Genomic DNA, 18,665 nt, shown 5'->3' on the forward strand with positions numbered 1-18,665 from the left:
TGTGGTTTGTTCTGTGCTTTTTTTTCTGAATTTGGGATGGAGATTGCCGAAATCCAACTTTCCTAATGACCAATGAGATTAGAAATACAGCTTTGATAACCTAGATTTCCTGCTGGCTGAATTTGTCTTTTCTAGACTTTGTACAAGGAAGTGGAGATTCTCTTTGGCACATTAAAAAGCTTCAGTAGGGCCATGAATTCTAGACTTAGGGGATTTGAATGAGGTCTGGTCGTTCAGATCACTTGGAAAAGACCCCAGCAAGATATTTTGCATCATAGCAAAAAGAGACACATGTCTACGGAGAAATCAGTTAAGAGACAGCTTGATAGGAGCATGAGGAAGGAAAATAAACATATGAGAAGAGAAGAAAACATGCTGGGTTTTTCCACTCATTGCTACTAGGAAGAGGCCAACAGGAAATAATGTATGGTGTGATACATTATAGGATGTATATATACATCTCTATGATATGATCACTATGATGGAGTGATAGTTTCCATAGCAACTTGGTTATTACTGAAAAAGACCCGAATACACACATTCCCCAACTCATCTTTCTCTCACAAGCAACAGGCAGGATGCTGTGGTCAACATTTATGACTAAGTAACACCATGCAAGATTAACTCCCCATTGTTTTGAAAAACAAGTTAACCACATCCTGAAAGGGAAATAAGGTTTTTCACATACTGACTGAGTTACTGTTGGCTTCAAGACAGCCTCTGCAGAGTGCATAGTAAGGTCTGTTTAATTAAACTGTGTCAGGTTTGTCCCTCAGACCCTGCAGACACCTAGAGGAAGACCCTCACCCTATTCAGAAGGTAAGTGAAATTTGCATGGCAAATCCAAAAACAGTAAAATGCTTATTTAGTGCATTCTACCACCATAATATAAAGCAGGGGGAGCCATTCACTAGTATTTTTATCCTGATTTTCTGATGACACCCTGAACCTTTTTATCTTACACTGCACACCTTTTCCTAATCTCTCAGGCAAGACTCAGACTGGGAGTACAATTTCTGTGTCTCTGTGCACATCAAGGTATGACATTTTCCTGCGTAGTCCTTGGTTGTGCCTGAGAGCTTTGACAGAATTAAAATCCTGCAACACTGCACAAGCAAAAAGAAGGATCTACAAATGTGTGACTACTGAGGGATAGCATTGACTCATACAGAAATTTATCAGCCAGATAAAGACATCAGTCTCTATTGTTTCAAACACCCATCCACATTGGCATAGGAGACCAGAGCCCTCATGTCCATCACGAAGAGATTAAAGACCTGAGTGATACCTCCATGGTCAGGTTTTTCAGACTTCCCTGTGCACCACTGGGAAACCGGTCGGTGTGGGAACATATATGCCCTCAAATGTCAGTCACCCAAGTCTCTGTTATCTAGATATCAGTCAAAAAAAGAGAAACTGGTGTCTTTGAGAAGACGGTTTGAAGTCTTCAGCTCTGTGGATCATGAGAAGCAGGGAATACCCATCCATCAGTCTCTTACCGCAGCCTATCATTCACCCACAGTGAGCAGATTAGTCCCCCGTTGGAGTGGGCTAGCATGGTGGCCAGGCCCTAAGACTTTATTTCAGGTCAGAGTATGTGAAATAAGAGGGCTGTGTCACAGCTGGCCAAAATAATGTTTCTGAGACATGATGCCAAGGATGGATACTTAAGACAGCCCAGGCAAACTCATACTGTAGCCAAAGTGAGTGCAGTCTGTTTTTCTCACTTTACCTGCAGAAAACTATTTGGTTGGCTGTGTCTGGCCTTCTTCTGGAAGGAAAGGATTAGCCTCCTGTGGCAAGAAGCAAGCTATGCTGGCTTAGACTAACTGGGGATAGGAGAGGAAGAGGGAACAAACTGCATAAAAACACCCTTGGGGAGAAGAGAAGTATCTGTACCCAGTGAGGAATTTTGGCACCTCAGCAGCTGATGTCTAGAGAAGGGAGGTTAATGGGAAAGGCAATACCATATTAGACCACAAGATCCAACTGGAAGAAGCAGATACATGTGCAGACACACAACCCCTTTCCAGCTCTTAAACTTCTAGACAATTGTGCTGGATTTCTTATTTGAACCGTTTCCCCTGTCAGGAGCTGTCTAGGTCTAATTATTTTAGTTTGAGTTAGGAAAGAGCCTGTAGCCCCTCTGTCCTATTTTCTGTCGTTGTGGCTTCCTGATTGCCTCCCACTAGCAGTGGCTTTTCACTTTACAGTTGTAAATCTATAATTTTGAGCCAATGCAGAACATGCAGCTTAAGAAAACAGGAGAATAGCATTGTTTGCAGAAGAAAATCTGTACCAGGGAGCTGTACTATTGTACAGCCCAATAGTAAGATTGTGTTGGTGTGGCTAATTCCACAGAGGAGGGCAGAGTCTGCAGCTCTCCCAGCTCATATGAGCTAAGGGGAAGTTTTTGTAGAGAAATTGTGCTCCACAGTAAAATATCCTCTGTTAAAATCAGCACCTTGGGATTTAGAATTATCCCTAAATAGGAAAAAACACATTGTCCTGTAAGAGATCCAATGATACCAGAATAATTGAGGATGATGATAAACAGAACTCTTTAGTATAAAACATTTTAGTAGTACTATCCATATTCTCCTACAGATTTAATTGTGTCCATATTTGATTGTGTTCACACGGCCTTTGAATATCTCCAGGTGTGGAGTGACTATCCCTGGAGATATGCAAAAGCCATCTGGACATGGTGCTTGGCAAACAGCTGTAGATAGTCCTGGTTGAGCAGGGGAGACCAGATGACCTCCAGGGGTCCCTTCCAACCTCGATCATTCTGTATTTCTGTGATATCTTTGTCATACACAGAACATTTGCCTAGAAATTTCAAAGAAGAAAGCCCAGGTCAGGAGTATAATTATTTGGATAGGAGAAATAAATTGCACATGAACAGTGCAATTCAGTAAGGAAAAAAGGCAGCTTATCTTGCCTTATAGCTGTAGATAGAGTGGTCAGGAGCACTAACATAGTCAAATAAAGCACAAGAAGATAAGTAAGTCATGAGATACTTAACAAAAGACAAAAATGCAGTATGGGACTTGAGAAGAGAGTGATAGCAGTAACACTTAGCACAAGGGCTCTGAATACTTTTCTTTGCCATCTCTCACAATAAGAGATGGAGCAGAACTGAACCTCAAACAGTTTCAATATTGCTGGTGTGAGGCAGGCTGTAGGGAGTTGAAGCCCACAGCTCATGAGTGAAGTCTGTTCTGAGCAAGCCCAGGGGAGATGTTGCAGACAGCCAGCAGAAACTCAGCTAATGTGGCAATTCAAGCTTACAAAGCCTGAATACAATCTGAAATTTCTTGAAGACCATGTCAGGCGAGCAATGTCTTATTAGACAGACAAATAGGTGGGGTACCTTTGAAGCATACAAAAATATTCAGGCTTCAAGGTGTCTTGACATGATTACAAAACGCAATACCGCTACTACTACGCCAAGGGAACTGTACTACACCTTATCAACTCTGTCATCCATCAACTTAATTTTCTCATGAATGTGCATATGGGAAAATAAGATCTGTCCAGTTTAGGGCTAGTAGTTATTCAAAGGTATAAATGGGCATTTTTATAGCACAGAAAATGATTCTAAAATCACTAGTAATGACTGTGGTTTGACCTTTCCCTCCTCGCCATCTGACTACACCATTTTTGTTTAAGGGAGTATTCTTCAAACTTAAGTCTGGCCTAGGGTTAAGAAACTGCTCCCAACACTGTTGTTGTTTTCAAAATAAGAACAACCTCCAGAGATCCATTCACCCAAAGTAGAAGCTTGCTCTAAGTCCCTCCAAACAGTATTCTCTCTCCACCCAGTGTCAGAGCCTGGAAACAGCTGATGTGAACATCTGTCTCCATATGCAAGTGCATATATCCAAGCTGCAGAGTCTGTGGACTTCTGTCTTTCTTTCCTTGACATTAGTGCTCATGGCTCTTCACAATGATGCATTCCTCTCCATTCTCACCTCTGGGCCTAAGGATCTATCAAGCAGGTCTGGATCATACTAAGTCACGCAAAAAATGTACCTGCCTCAGGGGGCTAGGAAATTTTCATCTTTGTAGGTAAAGGTCATGCGTGTGTCAGACTAGAGGTCTGAATGCCTTGAAGTTGTTCATTATGAGTATCTCCTCACCTCCTCTGTGCAATTACTGTTGTGTTGGGGGGGGGGGGGTTGTTTGTTCGTTTGTTTGTTTGCTTGTTTGTTTTAAGTTTCTGATTCACATCCTTTCTCCTTTTAATGTAGACCTAAGAAACTCAAGTCAAAAAGGAGATGTTCATCTGGTACATACCAGTCAACAGCATGCCCATAACCCCTAAAGCTATAACTGAAGTCTACTAGAAGTTATAGACATTTACTGTAGTGAAAATGACAAAGTGCATGGCTTCCTAGATAAGTTTAAAAGTACTTGGGAAGGATCCCATTAATATATCATAAAAAAATGATCACCCAAGCAAGAAGAATCAAGAAGGCAAGTCCTTCACTAGTGAAATTCTGGCCGATTTGCTCAGAATGACTGCTCAAAGGTGTCTTCCCTCCTTCTCTGCCATGTGTCAGCAAGGGATTTTTGCTTCCCTTCCCTGCTACATTGCTTTATGAAACCTTCTGCCTGCCACCTGCAGAACAAGTTGCAGCTTTTTTTCTCTAGCAAAAGGTAGGAAAAAGTCTGATGTTTATGTGCTTATTATTCTTATCTAAAACAAGCTGGTTGCCTGCGCTTCTCCCTCTGCCTCCTACTTTCCAATACCAAGAGACAGGATGGTACTTTCAGAAAACAGCTGACATTTCAGCATAGGAAGTCCCCAGGAGTCCAAACCAGATGCAAAGAGAAGATATAACAGATGAGTCAGCATCTCTGGGGGACTGTGCCCTTTTAGCATTGCAGCTGGTGCTGCAGGACTGCCGCAGAGGTCTAGAGTGACAAGGAAGACATACAGTGTCTGTATCTAGTTTGGCATCTTGGAAGAGGACTCACCTGAAGAAGAGTATTCTTCCTTCTGTATACCTTGTTGATCCTAGATGTTCATCCATAAGATGTGAAAAGGAGTAAAGAGCTTAAAATGCCCTCGAGGTCTGATGTAATGAGGCAGCTAAAGTTCTTGGTAGCTTTTAAGTTCAAGATCCTTTGCATCCTCAAGGAGTCCAGCATTAGAATCAGTGCAAAAACTTTTGAGAATACTTGGCCCAACATGTTACATAATTCACCTTTTTTCTTCAAAGGATTCCAGCAAGTAAGTCAAGTGGTTCAGGGGGGAGAGCATATAATGCACTCTTCCCTACTAAGTATGTGGAAGAATATATGGCTTTTTTTACTAACACAAAGTTTTATTGCTTTAGTTTTCCTGAGTATTTCTAAGTCTTACAACGTTTGCTGCAATACAATCCCATTTTGAATAAAGAGCTTAAGGAACCAATTTCACCATCAGCATTTTTATTTACACAAAATGGCAATATTTACAATACTTAATCAAATGATGTCATATGACAGCTTTCTGTAAATTTAAGCCATTTGGTTGCAGGTTTCAGATGGTTGTATAGGCTTGTGTTGTAATTTTATTATATTTCAAAGACTTTCATTTTTGTGTAGGCATCATCATGGCTATTTCTCTGTTAGATTTATTTTAATTGTAGAACAACTTCTATAGTCTAGCTGTTCAGAAAGCTACTTTGCTTTTCTGTGGAAGAGTTCATTAAAATGATGATGATGCCTAGATTTCAAGTGAAAATCTAAACTAATTTGCTAACTCCTGAAAATCTCTTCACCTGGATGCTACTTAAAGAGAATATCATGTTTTAGATAAGATGAGCTGTTTTACATTCCTTTCCCAATAGTCAATTTTGTCAACATTAGGAAATTTTAGAATTGTGTTTCTGCTTGGTATAATTTTATGGCTGTTCTGCTCTAATCTATTTTAATTCTTTTTTGCATTGTTTTCTTATTTAAACTTAGTAAGGTACATATGGTATGCTTAGCCATTGTTTTACCCGTTGGTAGTCCTTAGCTCAAATCCTGGGTCAGGGAGGCTTCAGATCTTTTTGAACTGTGTGAAGCATTAAATCCCTATTGCTAACAATGTCTTATCCCAGTTTAAGTCTGCAATTCTTTTCTGATTGCTACTGAGCCTCATGGGCATTCTCTGGCAAAAGTTTACAGCTCATTGTAGGCAAAAGTTACATCTTCACCTTTCTGTTGGGGATCTGCTGCTTGTCATTTTGATAGCTTCTCCTCCAAGTTGCAAATGCTTCTAAAAAGCCAGTTATCTTTAACTGCATGCTGTAGGCAGGATGGGAATGCAGAGAAGTTCACAGAGCCCAATATGACTCAGAAGGTGCAACATCTGCATTTCTACTGATTAGTGATACCTGCAATCATTCAGATACAAGAGCTTCACTCATCACTCTGATAGAAAGCAGATCTCTGCCTGATAAAAGTAAGGTGTTGCATGCCATGCATTTTTGCAGACTCTTCTCATTTTACAGAGGGTGAAACTGCTGTAGCAATCAGGAACTTTGAGACTTGACTGTCAAAGGATTCCACCTCCAAACAGCTTCTCAGCCCTTTTACTGCCAGCGGGTCATAGCACAGTATGTTTTGTGGCTGCTCATTATAAAAGGACACACGCCACCCACAATGTGAACTTAAATAAAACCTTTTAAGTACTTTCAGGCAAACGTTCACCTCCAGCACATTAAGTGTAATCTTATTTCCCCTTGGTGCACCTCACAGATAGAGTATGCTATCTAATACCTGTGTGTCGCTTCTTACTGAGCAAGTCGAAATGGTGATAGCTCTCTCCTGTGGCAGAAAACATTAAAAGCACCCTAAGTGAATGAACATCTTTCCAAAAGGTTAAATGGAAAAGCGTCACGAAGAATAAGGAAAACTGAATAGCAGGGAGAATATTTTGCATTTTCTCTTATATTTTTGTCTATATATGGGGAGAGGAGTGTTTATGCTTCCAGCCTGTACATTTCTTGCTTCTGCAGAAATGTATGGGAACACCCCAAGCAAGATTAAATATCTCTAAGGTTTCAGTGCCCAGTCTCCCACAAGACACAACGGATGGTAAAGCTTCATAGCCAGAAAGGCTCTGGCAGCACAAGGCAGGACTCCCAGTCTCATTCCTTTAGTGTCTTGGCTTTCTCAGAGCCGATAAGAATGTCACAGAACAGGAGAAGTTCAGGGACGGTATCAACATCTCTGTATGTAGACTGCCAGACAAAAGTGCTTAGACCAGCCTCAAATGATGCATAGGATTTTGTATCCTCTGGCAAACTGTTACAACACAAACAAATACTTACTCCAGCCATAGGTAAAAAAAAAAGGAACACCTGTCTGAACCTCTTTCCAACTCACCCCCATGAATATGCACATATCAAAGCCTCAGTCTTAACCTTGCAGAAAACTTTGTTTCTTACTTTTTTTCATGTGATGCCCCACTGTCTTCTAGGGCCAGAATACTTCCTCACCCTGAAGTCTTTAAGCTGCTTACGTGCACAGCACATCAACTTGACTTGGGGTTTATTTAGTACTTTCTTGCCAAAGGAGAGTAAGGGAAAGGGAAGTTTGCTGTAAGTTGCTCTTAAAATGGGTCTGGATGTAATGTGGCTAATGATGCTTACTTCTTGCTACTGTAAAACCCAGCTGGGTGTAAGAGATATGTCTGTGATTATTATTGCATATGCTTACTTCTTGCTACTGTAAAACCCAGCTGGGTGTAAGAGATATGTCTGTGATTATTATTGCATGTGCTTGTATCCTTTTGTGCAAGGGTTGCATTTGGAATGAAGAGCGTACATATACTTAAAAGGATACTCAAAGCAAAATCCAAAATTTCTAGGAGTTTTAACTTGGTAAAAGTAATTAAAATACACGAAATGAGGTGAAAAAATCCCCCCCCCTTTTTTTTTTCTAATTCCATCAGTATATTCTTTTCCATTTAAACTTTATAATGGAGAAGGTAAACCAGGTTTTATTTCACTTTCTGGTCATGTAACCTTTTATAGATATTTTTAAGAAGATAAACTGATTGTTTTCTTGTTATTACTTTAAACAATACCAAACTGCATGAGAATGGTAAATATTAAAGAGCTTTCTGTACAGCTGAATCCTTCTGTTGTCTTATACAACATTAAAAATAGAATATATTAAAGATATTCCTGCATTCTGCTGGGCATAATCTGACCTGTCTGTTCTGTTTCCCCAAAATACTAAAAAGTTCCAAATAAAATCAGATATATTGATGTAAACTGAATTTCTTTCCTTGATCTCTCCTGCTACCTGCTGGTCAAAGTGTTTATTGTTCTCACATTTTCGATTTGATGAAATCCAGTAAATAGGTCAAATGGAAAAAAAACCCAAACACCCAAACCCCATAATGTGTTATCTCTGCACATGCTACAAATTAAACTTCTTTGCTTTTCGTTTGCATTCTTGCCTTGCTGACAGGTGCAGATGAAAACCCTTGCTATGTGATATAGAGGCTTTAGAAAGTCCAGTGCCAGAAATGCACAGGTGAAGGAAGATGAATAGCCGAACTGCAATTGAAAAAAGCTTTATTCGAAGATACAAGCTAAAACTGTTGTACAGTTGTAAGTGATTTGTAACAGAAGAAATGGAGTACAATACGGGAAACACTTGCAGCACTGCTTTTGAAATTCATTAATATTTCTAAGGGAGCTGTAAACTGTAAGTTATTCAAGAAACTCGGTGGTCAGAATGTCCTGAGCTTGAGGAAGGATGTCTTGCTGGGATTAAGGGATGCATTTGTACCCTGAAAAGCTGTTATGTCTAAAGCAGGCTAGGGTCTTCCAAAGGTAAGGAGGAAGTCTGAAACAGCAAGGAATGCAATGCAAACTGTCTGTCTTCAGGCAATGAAGAGGCTGATAAGAAGATGGATGAATACAAGTGCCAAAGTGTCTGGTGCCCTGTGATAAAGAAATTGTAGGGCAAGTTGTTGCATCTAGGAAGCCTACAGATGAGATGCACTCAGGAGCTGTATTCTTCTGTGAGGCTCTCTGCTCCTTTGAACTGTGAGGTTTTCTGCAGAGGGGTGTCTCACTGTGGAAGGACCAAGCCATGCCAGTTCCATCAAGTTCTACCTATGGACCTTGCTGTTTCTGGAAACAGGTAAAGTCTGTTTGCTGTTGGCCAGGAATTTTGCATGCCACAAACCTGTATATATAATACTTCTTTAATTTCATCGAACTGGGAAGTCAGCGTGCCATACATTGGAAGCCCTCTGTTCATTAGGTATACTGCAGTCACAACAATGACTATACTGAGGGGTGTGCTCTTGAACAGACGTAATTGGGTTTAGTGGTACAGTCAGTCAAGGGGAGGGTGGATGTTAAAGGACTGCCCTTAGAGATGGGCACTTGCTATAGGACTCTGGTAAAATGACTTATCCTTTGGTGTCCACTATGTGTGAAATAGGAGAAAGAAATTAAATTCCTTAAAAATTCTTCTGTATCCAAATGCTGCAGGGTCTCAGAGGATGGAATGACTTAAACAGAAAGACAGAACTGGTCTGTTCTTGCTTTTAATTCTGTTCCATTTATATATTTTATAGTAGCATCAGTGGGAGAGTATCCATTTGTTGAACAAGTTTGTGTATTTGGAACTCTGGGTGAGATGTTTAAAACTGTTGAGTGATTTGACCCACTGCTTTTCATCCTATAATGAAGTGGGCAGTTTTTCTTCCCCACATCTCAGCCAGCTTTTAGTCGAAAATCTTTGACTTTAGTAGGGATTGCACATACAGAGCAGCTTGGAAAGCTAACAATTTTGTATATAAATCATTTTTGCATGGGCAGACACAAAGGTTTCCCACCACTAAACTTATAATTTAAACAACAATAATTCCTTCCTCCCTCCCTTCCTTTCTCCCTCCCTTTCTCCCTTCTTTACTTCCTTCCCTCCTTCTTTTCCTCCTTCCTCACTATGTTGTACAGTACTTTTGGAACCTGGGAATGGCACTCAAAGAAAAATTCCAAATGCAAATTGTGCTACGGCTGACTTACAGAAAAAAATTGATCTGGATGTGGTAAGAAGGGATTTTTTTTTGTGAAGTGGTGTTACACTGTGGTGCTAGAAGTTAGAAGGGAACTTAGTGCTGCACAGGAACCACATATACTCTTCAATTCAGCCACTATAGCTCTAAGTAAAAACATAATCCCTGCTGTGCTTGCTACCCAAGAAAAAAATCTGATCAGCTGCTGGTTCTAATTTTTTTATTCTTTCATTCGCTGGAAGTAAACGTGCTTGGGACAGCTTGACTGGAGTGGAACTGATTGGCTAAGCTATTCTGGAAGAGATGCCCAGATTTTTTTTCAACTGATCTTGAATATCCATTCAAAATGTTTTTCTTCTCTATGGAGTGTGACACAGAAAAAAAGATTAAATTCACGAGAAAAGTAAAAGTTTTACAATAAATGTTCTTTTTGCTCTAAAGAAAATCTGCACATATTTGGTTATTTTAGAAGAGTTACTGCAGAATTATTTATTTCATCACAATTAGGTCAGTTACCTTTTCTTGGCAGACAAAGGTATGGCTGTTTTTTGAGATGCTGTTCATTTTAATGGAGTTTTCATGGCTTTGAATATTTAATCCTTATATATAATTGTCAAGTTGCTTTAAAATAAAAATTATCAATACTTCTATGTGATAAGGAATAGATAAAATTCATAATGTGCAATGAAAACATCTTAAATTTCAGGAGAGGATGGAAGTCATGTTTTTGTAAAGGGCTGAGCTGCTGTGGGCATGATCATTGAGAAGTTCATATTTGGGTGTGGAATACATCTAAGAGTGCATTCAGGTAAGCTGCTCATTTTTAACTAGAGAAATATGAGGATGGTATTTCCAAGGGCTTTGCTCCAATTTAAAATTCCCAAACATGAAAAACTTGACAGGAGCACAAATCACTTCCCTGCCAACTATAGCAGCCAGTTTTGTGAAGTAAAAGGAAGATAATCAGTAAAATCCTGGTTACAGTAGGTTCTTTCAAAGCTATTGTCTAATATAGTGATGAAGCAGCTTCCCAGAGGTGACATTCGGAACAGAAAGTGCAGCCAGGTAAGGAAGATTGGAAAAAAACACTGCAAATAGATGGATATGAGCAAAATAGATCATATTATTCCCTGTGCATTTAAATGAACTTAAATTAAAATAAAATTAAATTAGCCAGCTATGTGTAATTTTTTTCAAGGCCAGTATCAACTGGGATCCTTGCTACTAAATCATGTGTTATCAGTTTGATGTAATTCTGTAAATTCAGGTCTGCTTTCTGACTGGACAAACTGATTGTGATTGCCAGTCCAGTCTTACATTAGAAAGGGTTTGAAAGCTACCGCCTGTTTATAGACAGAAACACAGCATAGGATGGTTTGTCCTCTAGGTAAGGATTTGAAGTTATTTTTGAGAAAGAAAAAATTGGGATTAAAATCCTAGAATGCTTCTTTTCTGTACATCAACAATTTGGAAAAAGTAGAGCTAGTGCATGAGATTAAAAAATAATTAGATGTTTCAGTCTGCTCTGTTTTTTGGAGGTTTTTTTTTAACTCAAATGAGTTTTTGCAAAGCTTTCTGTAGTAGTGAAAACACTTGTGGCAAATACCAACTTAATTTTTGTCAAGGGGGTATCTGACACTAAATCCCACTCAGTGTAAGAATTTCTGACCTTTTTTTTTCCATTTTTATTTTTTTGCCTAAAAGATAGGTTATTTCTTCTTAAATATGAGAAATACACATAACTTTATAGGCTTAATTATGTAAATCCATCTTTTCTGGCATACTCATCTTAAACTGCAACTTGAAGATAACTATACAGATATCTATATATTGTAGTCTAAAAACACTAATAGAATTCCTATGTACTTCAGGGGTTTTTATCCTTATTTAATATATCTGACATTTTTGTTTGCTTCTTGGATATCATATAAAATTAGTTCCTGCAAAATCCCTGGAAACTATTACTTAAAAACATGATTTTTATTTGTTGCTGAGCGTCATAACTTCTAGGCCACTGTTTTTGACACCACTGTTTGTAAAATGTCTTGGGTGTTAATGATGCAAACGTTTAGAAAGAAATGAGACTTTAAGTACTCAAACCCCAATAAAGTAAATGCTGCACTAATGTTGTAAAAGAAGTGACTGACTTTTGTGAGCAAATAAAAGGAGCTCACGGGGAGATGTCTAGAGGGTTTATGTTAGCTTTTCTTTAGCAACACAAAGAGGTTATTCCCTAGACTTTTCAGCAGAAAATCACAATGAATAAGAAAGATTACTGAGTGCTAGGAAATGGCCTTCGCCTGCAATTTACAACCCTAGCTGCCTGAAAGCTTTGCATTTAACTCTGAACAAGGTCAAAGAACAGAAATTTGCCCTCAGTGCTCTATCATGTGATGAGTCTACCTTCCTAAATTAATTATTCATGTGATGAGTATACCTTCCTAAATTAATTATTCATGAGTTAAGCAGAATTAGATTGAGAGCTGAATCTTGAGAAACTATAGTTAGAGAAGTGTACCCAGTCAAGAATGACTCCAGTGAAGCCAAATAAGGCTTGTCATTTATCCTAGCTGAAAAGAGCACTCAATAGTTTTGTGATGGGACACGGTCCCAGTAACTTAATGTAAAGTTCTCAGCTACTGCGTAGTGCTGGTGTAGCCAACTCAAAGTGAGTCTTTCAGAAGGGGTTATGTCTGAAAGCCAGTGCAAGTAGGTCTGAAAGCAGAAATGGTTATTTGCGTAAATGTATGCAATATCTCAAACTAGATCATTTTAGAAATCCCTCTGCACTATAATACTAGCCTTCAAGCAATTTGGAGGATGCCATTAGAAACCACAAAATGCAAGCAAAGTGGCGCCCAGTGGCAGGATGAGATGCTTCTCATGATGGGCACAAACTGAAACACAGGAGGCTCCATCTGAACATCAGGAAACACTTCATCACTGTGAGGGTGACCAAGCACTGGCACAGGTTACCCAGAGAGGTTGTGGAGTCTCCCTTGTTGGAGATATTAAAAAGCTGTCTGGACATGTTCCTTTGTAGTTTTACAGTGAAAGTCTAATAGAGAATTCTGAGAAAGAAAGTGGTGGGGGCAGAAGCATTTAGTTGTCTCAAACAACTTTTCCAGAATGAGATCTTGGAAGTAATAGTCTGAATTTCCCTTAAAGAACAGAGCATGTTTTGCACCAGGCTGAAACAAGTAATTCTCCTTGCTTAAGTTGTGAGAACTCAGCAAGTTTAAAGTACAGGTTTTTGTAAAGTTTCTTAGATTTTTGTAAAGTTTCTTACAGTTGTGATATATTAGTTTTGAGAAAATCATCTTTGGTCAAGGAACAAATAAATTCAAGTAAGTCTGAAGAACACTGAAGAACCTGATCATTCCAGAGTAACTACTGAGCAGCAGTACAAGGTTGCCTGGAAGTGAATGGTTCCACAGGTTTTTAAATCTGAGTTCTGAGTGACATTTTGAGGTGGTTTGGTAATAACTTCCATGACAGTGGGAATGCTAGAACTGGCAATGCACTTAGCTTTGGGACAAGGACTCTTCTGAAGGTAAATCCAAGTGAGTATAATGGAAGAAGAAGAAGGAAAAAAACCATGTGTTGGAATAAAGTATTATCTGAGTATATTCCACTGTTACATTTGCATGTAAGTTTTCAGGCTTACTGATGTGTAGCTAGTCATGTGCAGACAAGAAAGAGATAGTGCTGAATTTTGGGGCTGCAATGCCAGTTTCTAGGAATCTCTGTGCTCTATTGGAATGAAAATAGAGGCAGAAAGTGGGACTGAGTTGCTCTGTAGAGTGTCTGTCTATAATTTTAGTTATAAAGGAAGATTATGGAAGTATTTGTGGGGTTTTTTTCCCCCCAAAAACTGTGAATGTGAGAACATTCATATCTTAGAGAGGAACAAATCTTTAAGGCTTGGTCATCATTTTGGTGCTCTTCAGGGGATGGGGAGCATTTAAAAAAAAAAGAAACAAAGTAAAGAAATTTTCATGGTTGTGCTTAGGTTCTATTGGATGAGGAGTTTAGATAGTTTTGATATGAAGTGCCTCAATGTTGCAGGCTGGTGTAAACTGGGATAAGATAAGCACTAACCGAGGTGGATGGAGGAAGTGTTATAGAAAAATTGTCACTCCTGTCTTGCTTTTTCTTATCCATCTTCATGGTTACAGTTAATTATTCTGACTTCTACAGTTGCTGTTATCATAGAAGGATGCAACTACAATCTCCTCTGTGACAGACATGAGCTGGGCTTGTGAGATAGGATCCCACAGCAGCGGGATTCACAGCAGTGAGTTGTCATGAGAATTTTGACTAGAGTTATGATATAGGAAGTCTGAGAAGAAACACCCTGGGAGATCTATGTATACACATCAAAGTTAAAAAACTCCTTTGAGTCAAAAGCTACTGCCAGCATTTTTGGTAAAGCTCTTTGTCACAGTGAAACTCCACAGGTGCCTACAAAACTCTGACTTTTGGAAAGGGGACAAGGCTGTCTGTTCATCCAAGTAAGTGCCAGAAATAAACATCTCAAAAAATGATCTTGATGATGCTGTCATAAGCTTTGGCATTTAGGGATTTAAAGGTAATTTCTTCCCCTAATGAGAAACTTTCCAACTATCTGTGTTTCCACAGTCAGTGGATGTGTCACATTTCAGATAAAGAATAAGCGAATGTTCATCTTGAAATTGTCAGACTTGTGAGTCCAGGTTTACTCCCTTTAATACAAAGCATTCAAGGTGAAATCTGCTATCGCAAGGTGATTTTGCTTCTATCTTCATCACTGGTTTTTGAGGTGGTTTTTTAGAGTTAATATTTTCAAGATGAGAACTGTGCTTGAAAAATGCCTATGTTTTTCTACTGATTATAGAGGGACACTAGTTTACTAAGTTGTACTAAGTTTAGATAACTCAAATGTGTAGGATATGTTTCTGGTCTGTCTCAAGGCATCTAATTTCCTTAAACATGTAGTCCAGAGTGTCAGTTTCTTTGCACCATGTGAAGGCTAAAAAATAAGACTTTTCAAATGAAGGTTTTTACTAATGTCACAGTTAGAAAGACCATTTAATAAGCAGGGAGAAAGTCTGTCATGGATCAAAACTTTCCATGGCCAGGATTTTGTAAAGCTCTGCTGTGGTGTAACTTTGGAGGTGGCAATCAAGAGCTTAAATCTGGAAGAGGAATGCACCTAAAAGTAAAGCCATGTAAGCCTAAAAGAAATGTGAAAGGCTTTAGAAAGCAAGTGCCTGTGTTTCTGAGGATTGCATGCATACAGATGTGGGCCACAGATGTCCAATACTAGTTCCCCATAGAGTTTAACTGATGATTTGGGTCATTGTTTTATTCTGAGTTTCCAGATGGAAATGGGGAATGACATGTGAGTGCTTGCATTTCAATATTCCAAGAAATTTGCCTTTTAATTTACATATAACTTAGCTTTTAAAAGCACTAGAATATCAAAGGTTGTTAAGAATTTATGCATGTCCTTGCCTGAGGTCCCTGATCACTGAAATATATTGATGAAAAATATTTTTGAGTGTCTTATCTTCCAACAATTATTTATCTTAGTGTTTTGGCAACCAGCTTTTTCAGTGTTCAGAAAATATCAGTATGCATGGATTTTTGTTCCAAGGCAGACAATCAGATCTTCCATAGGAGCAGGTAAGAACTTAGTATTTTCTAGAAGTACCTACTTTCATTTATTTCCAGATGACTTAGAAAAGTCAGACAAAAAGCAGGTTTCATCTCACCTACAGTAGCTCAATACTTTGGATGAGACTATTACTGCCTGTGTGATTGGGTATGACACAATCCTTAAACAGAAGTAGAAGCAATTTGCTGCAGCATGTTTTGGCAATGTTCACAGGGAGCAACTACCTCTGGATTTTAAGCCAGAGCTGATCATATGTTTGCCAGCAAATGAGGTACCAGTAGAAACTAAGTTCATTAAAGCTTTTATTACTGTAGATACCATTATTCTGAGTTCTCCCTGCAGCTGGTAATTCACCTTCAGGAATGTAAATAAACGGATGGTAAAAACAGGTATTTTTTCCTAGTGAAGAATTGTCTTGTAAATGTTTTTATAGTTGAAAGTAGACGAATAGATAAGGTGGAGTGATAATTACTCCTTGGTGAAAGAAATCAGTTTCCAATTTGAAGTGGAAAGAAAGAATGGGACACATACAATTATATGTAACAGGTTGAGGGTAATGTCTTTAGTTAAGCCATGAGTCTCATTCAGTAATAAACTATGGATATCATCATTTAATACCCCCAATTGCATTTAGTTAACTTCTCTTCTAGGAGAGGAGGAGTTAAGAAGGTAAATATATTTCTCTGGATGGTTTTTGTAAAGCACTTGCTGGCTGTGTGAATACAGGAAACACAGGGAAATTAACATTTGGACAAGGAACAAGAATTGTTGTAATACCAAGTAAGTGAGAAGTGAAGAATTTCATATATAAACACTAACAACCTAACTTCTGTTTCCAAGGTTCAGTTTCTTATATCAACCCAATTTTACTAATTACACTTCCATGTGCCTTTTTTTTAAGCATTTAATTTGAAGGTTTAGGAAATCTTGTCTCTGTTCTGGTTAGTATCCATAAGAATGAAAAACCTTTCAATATTGATTTTTCTTATGCCAACCCCATGGCCTTCCCAAATGTACTCTGTTACAAGGGCAGTGGCGTGGAATGATTCAGACAAATCTTTTTTATTCTTTTAAAATTAGTATGTTGGCACAATAATGGTTGCAGAGAAATGTTGCAATGCTAAATACTGCTCTCTTTTCGTATCCATGCTTCATCTGAAATATCCTAAATATAAAAAACAGTGAAATGTAAAACTTGTTTGTTTTTACAGACCCAAAATATATAATGATGCAGCAGTAAAGTATTAATTGACGCTATTTGTGATAAGATTTGGTTTAGCAAAATTTTAACCAACAGAAGTAAATTTCTTTGGATACAGTCATCAGCACAGCAAGACATTTTGCTTCATACTGGCTCCTAAAGATTTTGGAAAGGCAATATTTAACTCTATCATTCAGTGGTGATTGGGAATCTGTTAAATTCCTCCTGTAATGGTTTACATAAAGCACCTTGTCACAGTGTGATTGCTGGTTATGGGAAGTTCACTTTTGGTGGAGGAACTCACCTGTTTGTGCTTCCAAGTAAGTCTTCCAGTAAAAATAGTGATCTCAGACCATAGCGTTTCAGCACATCCCAGATCCAGTGAGAGTCCATTCAGTGTGACTCCTGTGTCCTCAGCAGAGCTGGATGTGTGCTTTGATCATAGATATCTTCCCCCAGAGCGTGTGCACACTCACCAGATGAATTCAAATTCATTCTAGAAGTGTGCAGCAGTATAAATCAGAGAGGCTAACTTCAAGTTTCTGTTAAATTCTGTTCTGCCCTTGCAATTTCAATGAGGTACTTTTATAAAGGAGTTTGTATTCAAGCCCTTCAGCGCCAGGTTTTCATTTCCAAGCTAATATCTGATAAAGTGCATAGACCTTTTCAGGGGCTATGAGACAAGTAGCTACTTATTTCCTACCTATTTTGAGACTTTAGCAATGCTACTTCAAAACTGCTGCATTGTCTGTGCAAGCTAAGCAATTAAGAAATAATTTGAAGCTTAATGGACCTCCCTTTTAGGCAGTAGATATTCGATCTACTTAAAATGTTATCTTGTTCTACTAGGTTGATTGACTTAATTGTCTATTGGATACCCGTGATAAAATGGTCATTTGTGCTGCTGTTGAGGAATATATACCTGAGAAACAGAAGTCAGTAAAGTAAAATGAACTTTCTTTTCACTTAGTAGAAAGAAATCAGAACAATCTTTTGTTAATAGGAAAGAAATTTCCAGCTTGCAGTTTTAGTTTAAAGAAAATATCTGAGGAGAAAAGGAAGAAAAACAGTCCAGGCAGCATTTCCCATAAAATATTTATCTATGTATGACTGGATTTTTTTCCATTTTGTACTATAAAAGGCACAACTTTTTCTTTATAGTCAGGTCCTGGGACTCAGGATGCTTTTAGTCAAGAAATTCTTCAGTTCAAACTGAAGAAAAATCAGAGTTGATTTTTGTAGAAGACTCTCAGGCAGTGCAACTGTAGGAGGAAGAAAGCAGATATTTGGACAGGGGACACAGTTAATTGTGACACCAAGTAAGTGTAGTCTGGTTAATGACAGCTTTTTTACCTGTTTCTCTTCATTCTCTTCATACTCTTCAAGATGTGGAGACATATCTGGCTTTGAAGATAAAGTGTGGGGGGAGAGAAATTGAAAGCTGAATGTAAATCATAAGACAAATACTCAGTGGTATGAAGCAGTTTATTCTAATGAGTGTATGTTTTCACATAAGAAATAAAAGTTCCTAAGGTATACTTCTGGAAGCTGGTTAAAGACCTAGGGGCCTAGATTCAGTAGGGTAAGGTGATCAGATTTACTGATAGACATGAAGATACAGTTTGAAGGGCCAGTTTCACTTGCTCTGAATTAAAGCAAAAAATATCTGAAGTTTTTCGAAGCTATTTTGGAAATTTACCCAGCTCAAGTTATTGATCCATAATGCCAATCTGTAGAGTGTCATTCTTCTTCTGTCGTGACAATCTCAAATACTGCAGGAA

The 18,665-nt window shown here is 38.5% G+C and overlaps 1 protein-coding gene across 1 annotated transcript in view; it reads left to right on the forward strand.

The window, feature by feature from the left end:
• Positions 1-18,665, forward strand: part of LOC127026700 (M1-specific T cell receptor alpha chain-like) — a 186,347-nt gene that overhangs the window by 121,197 nt on the left and 46,485 nt on the right. The window lies entirely within an intron of this gene.

Source organism: Gymnogyps californianus, chromosome 28 (genome assembly GCF_018139145.2).
Source record: "Gymnogyps californianus isolate 813 chromosome 28, ASM1813914v2, whole genome shotgun sequence".
NCBI lineage: Eukaryota > Metazoa > Chordata > Aves > Accipitriformes > Cathartidae > Gymnogyps > Gymnogyps californianus.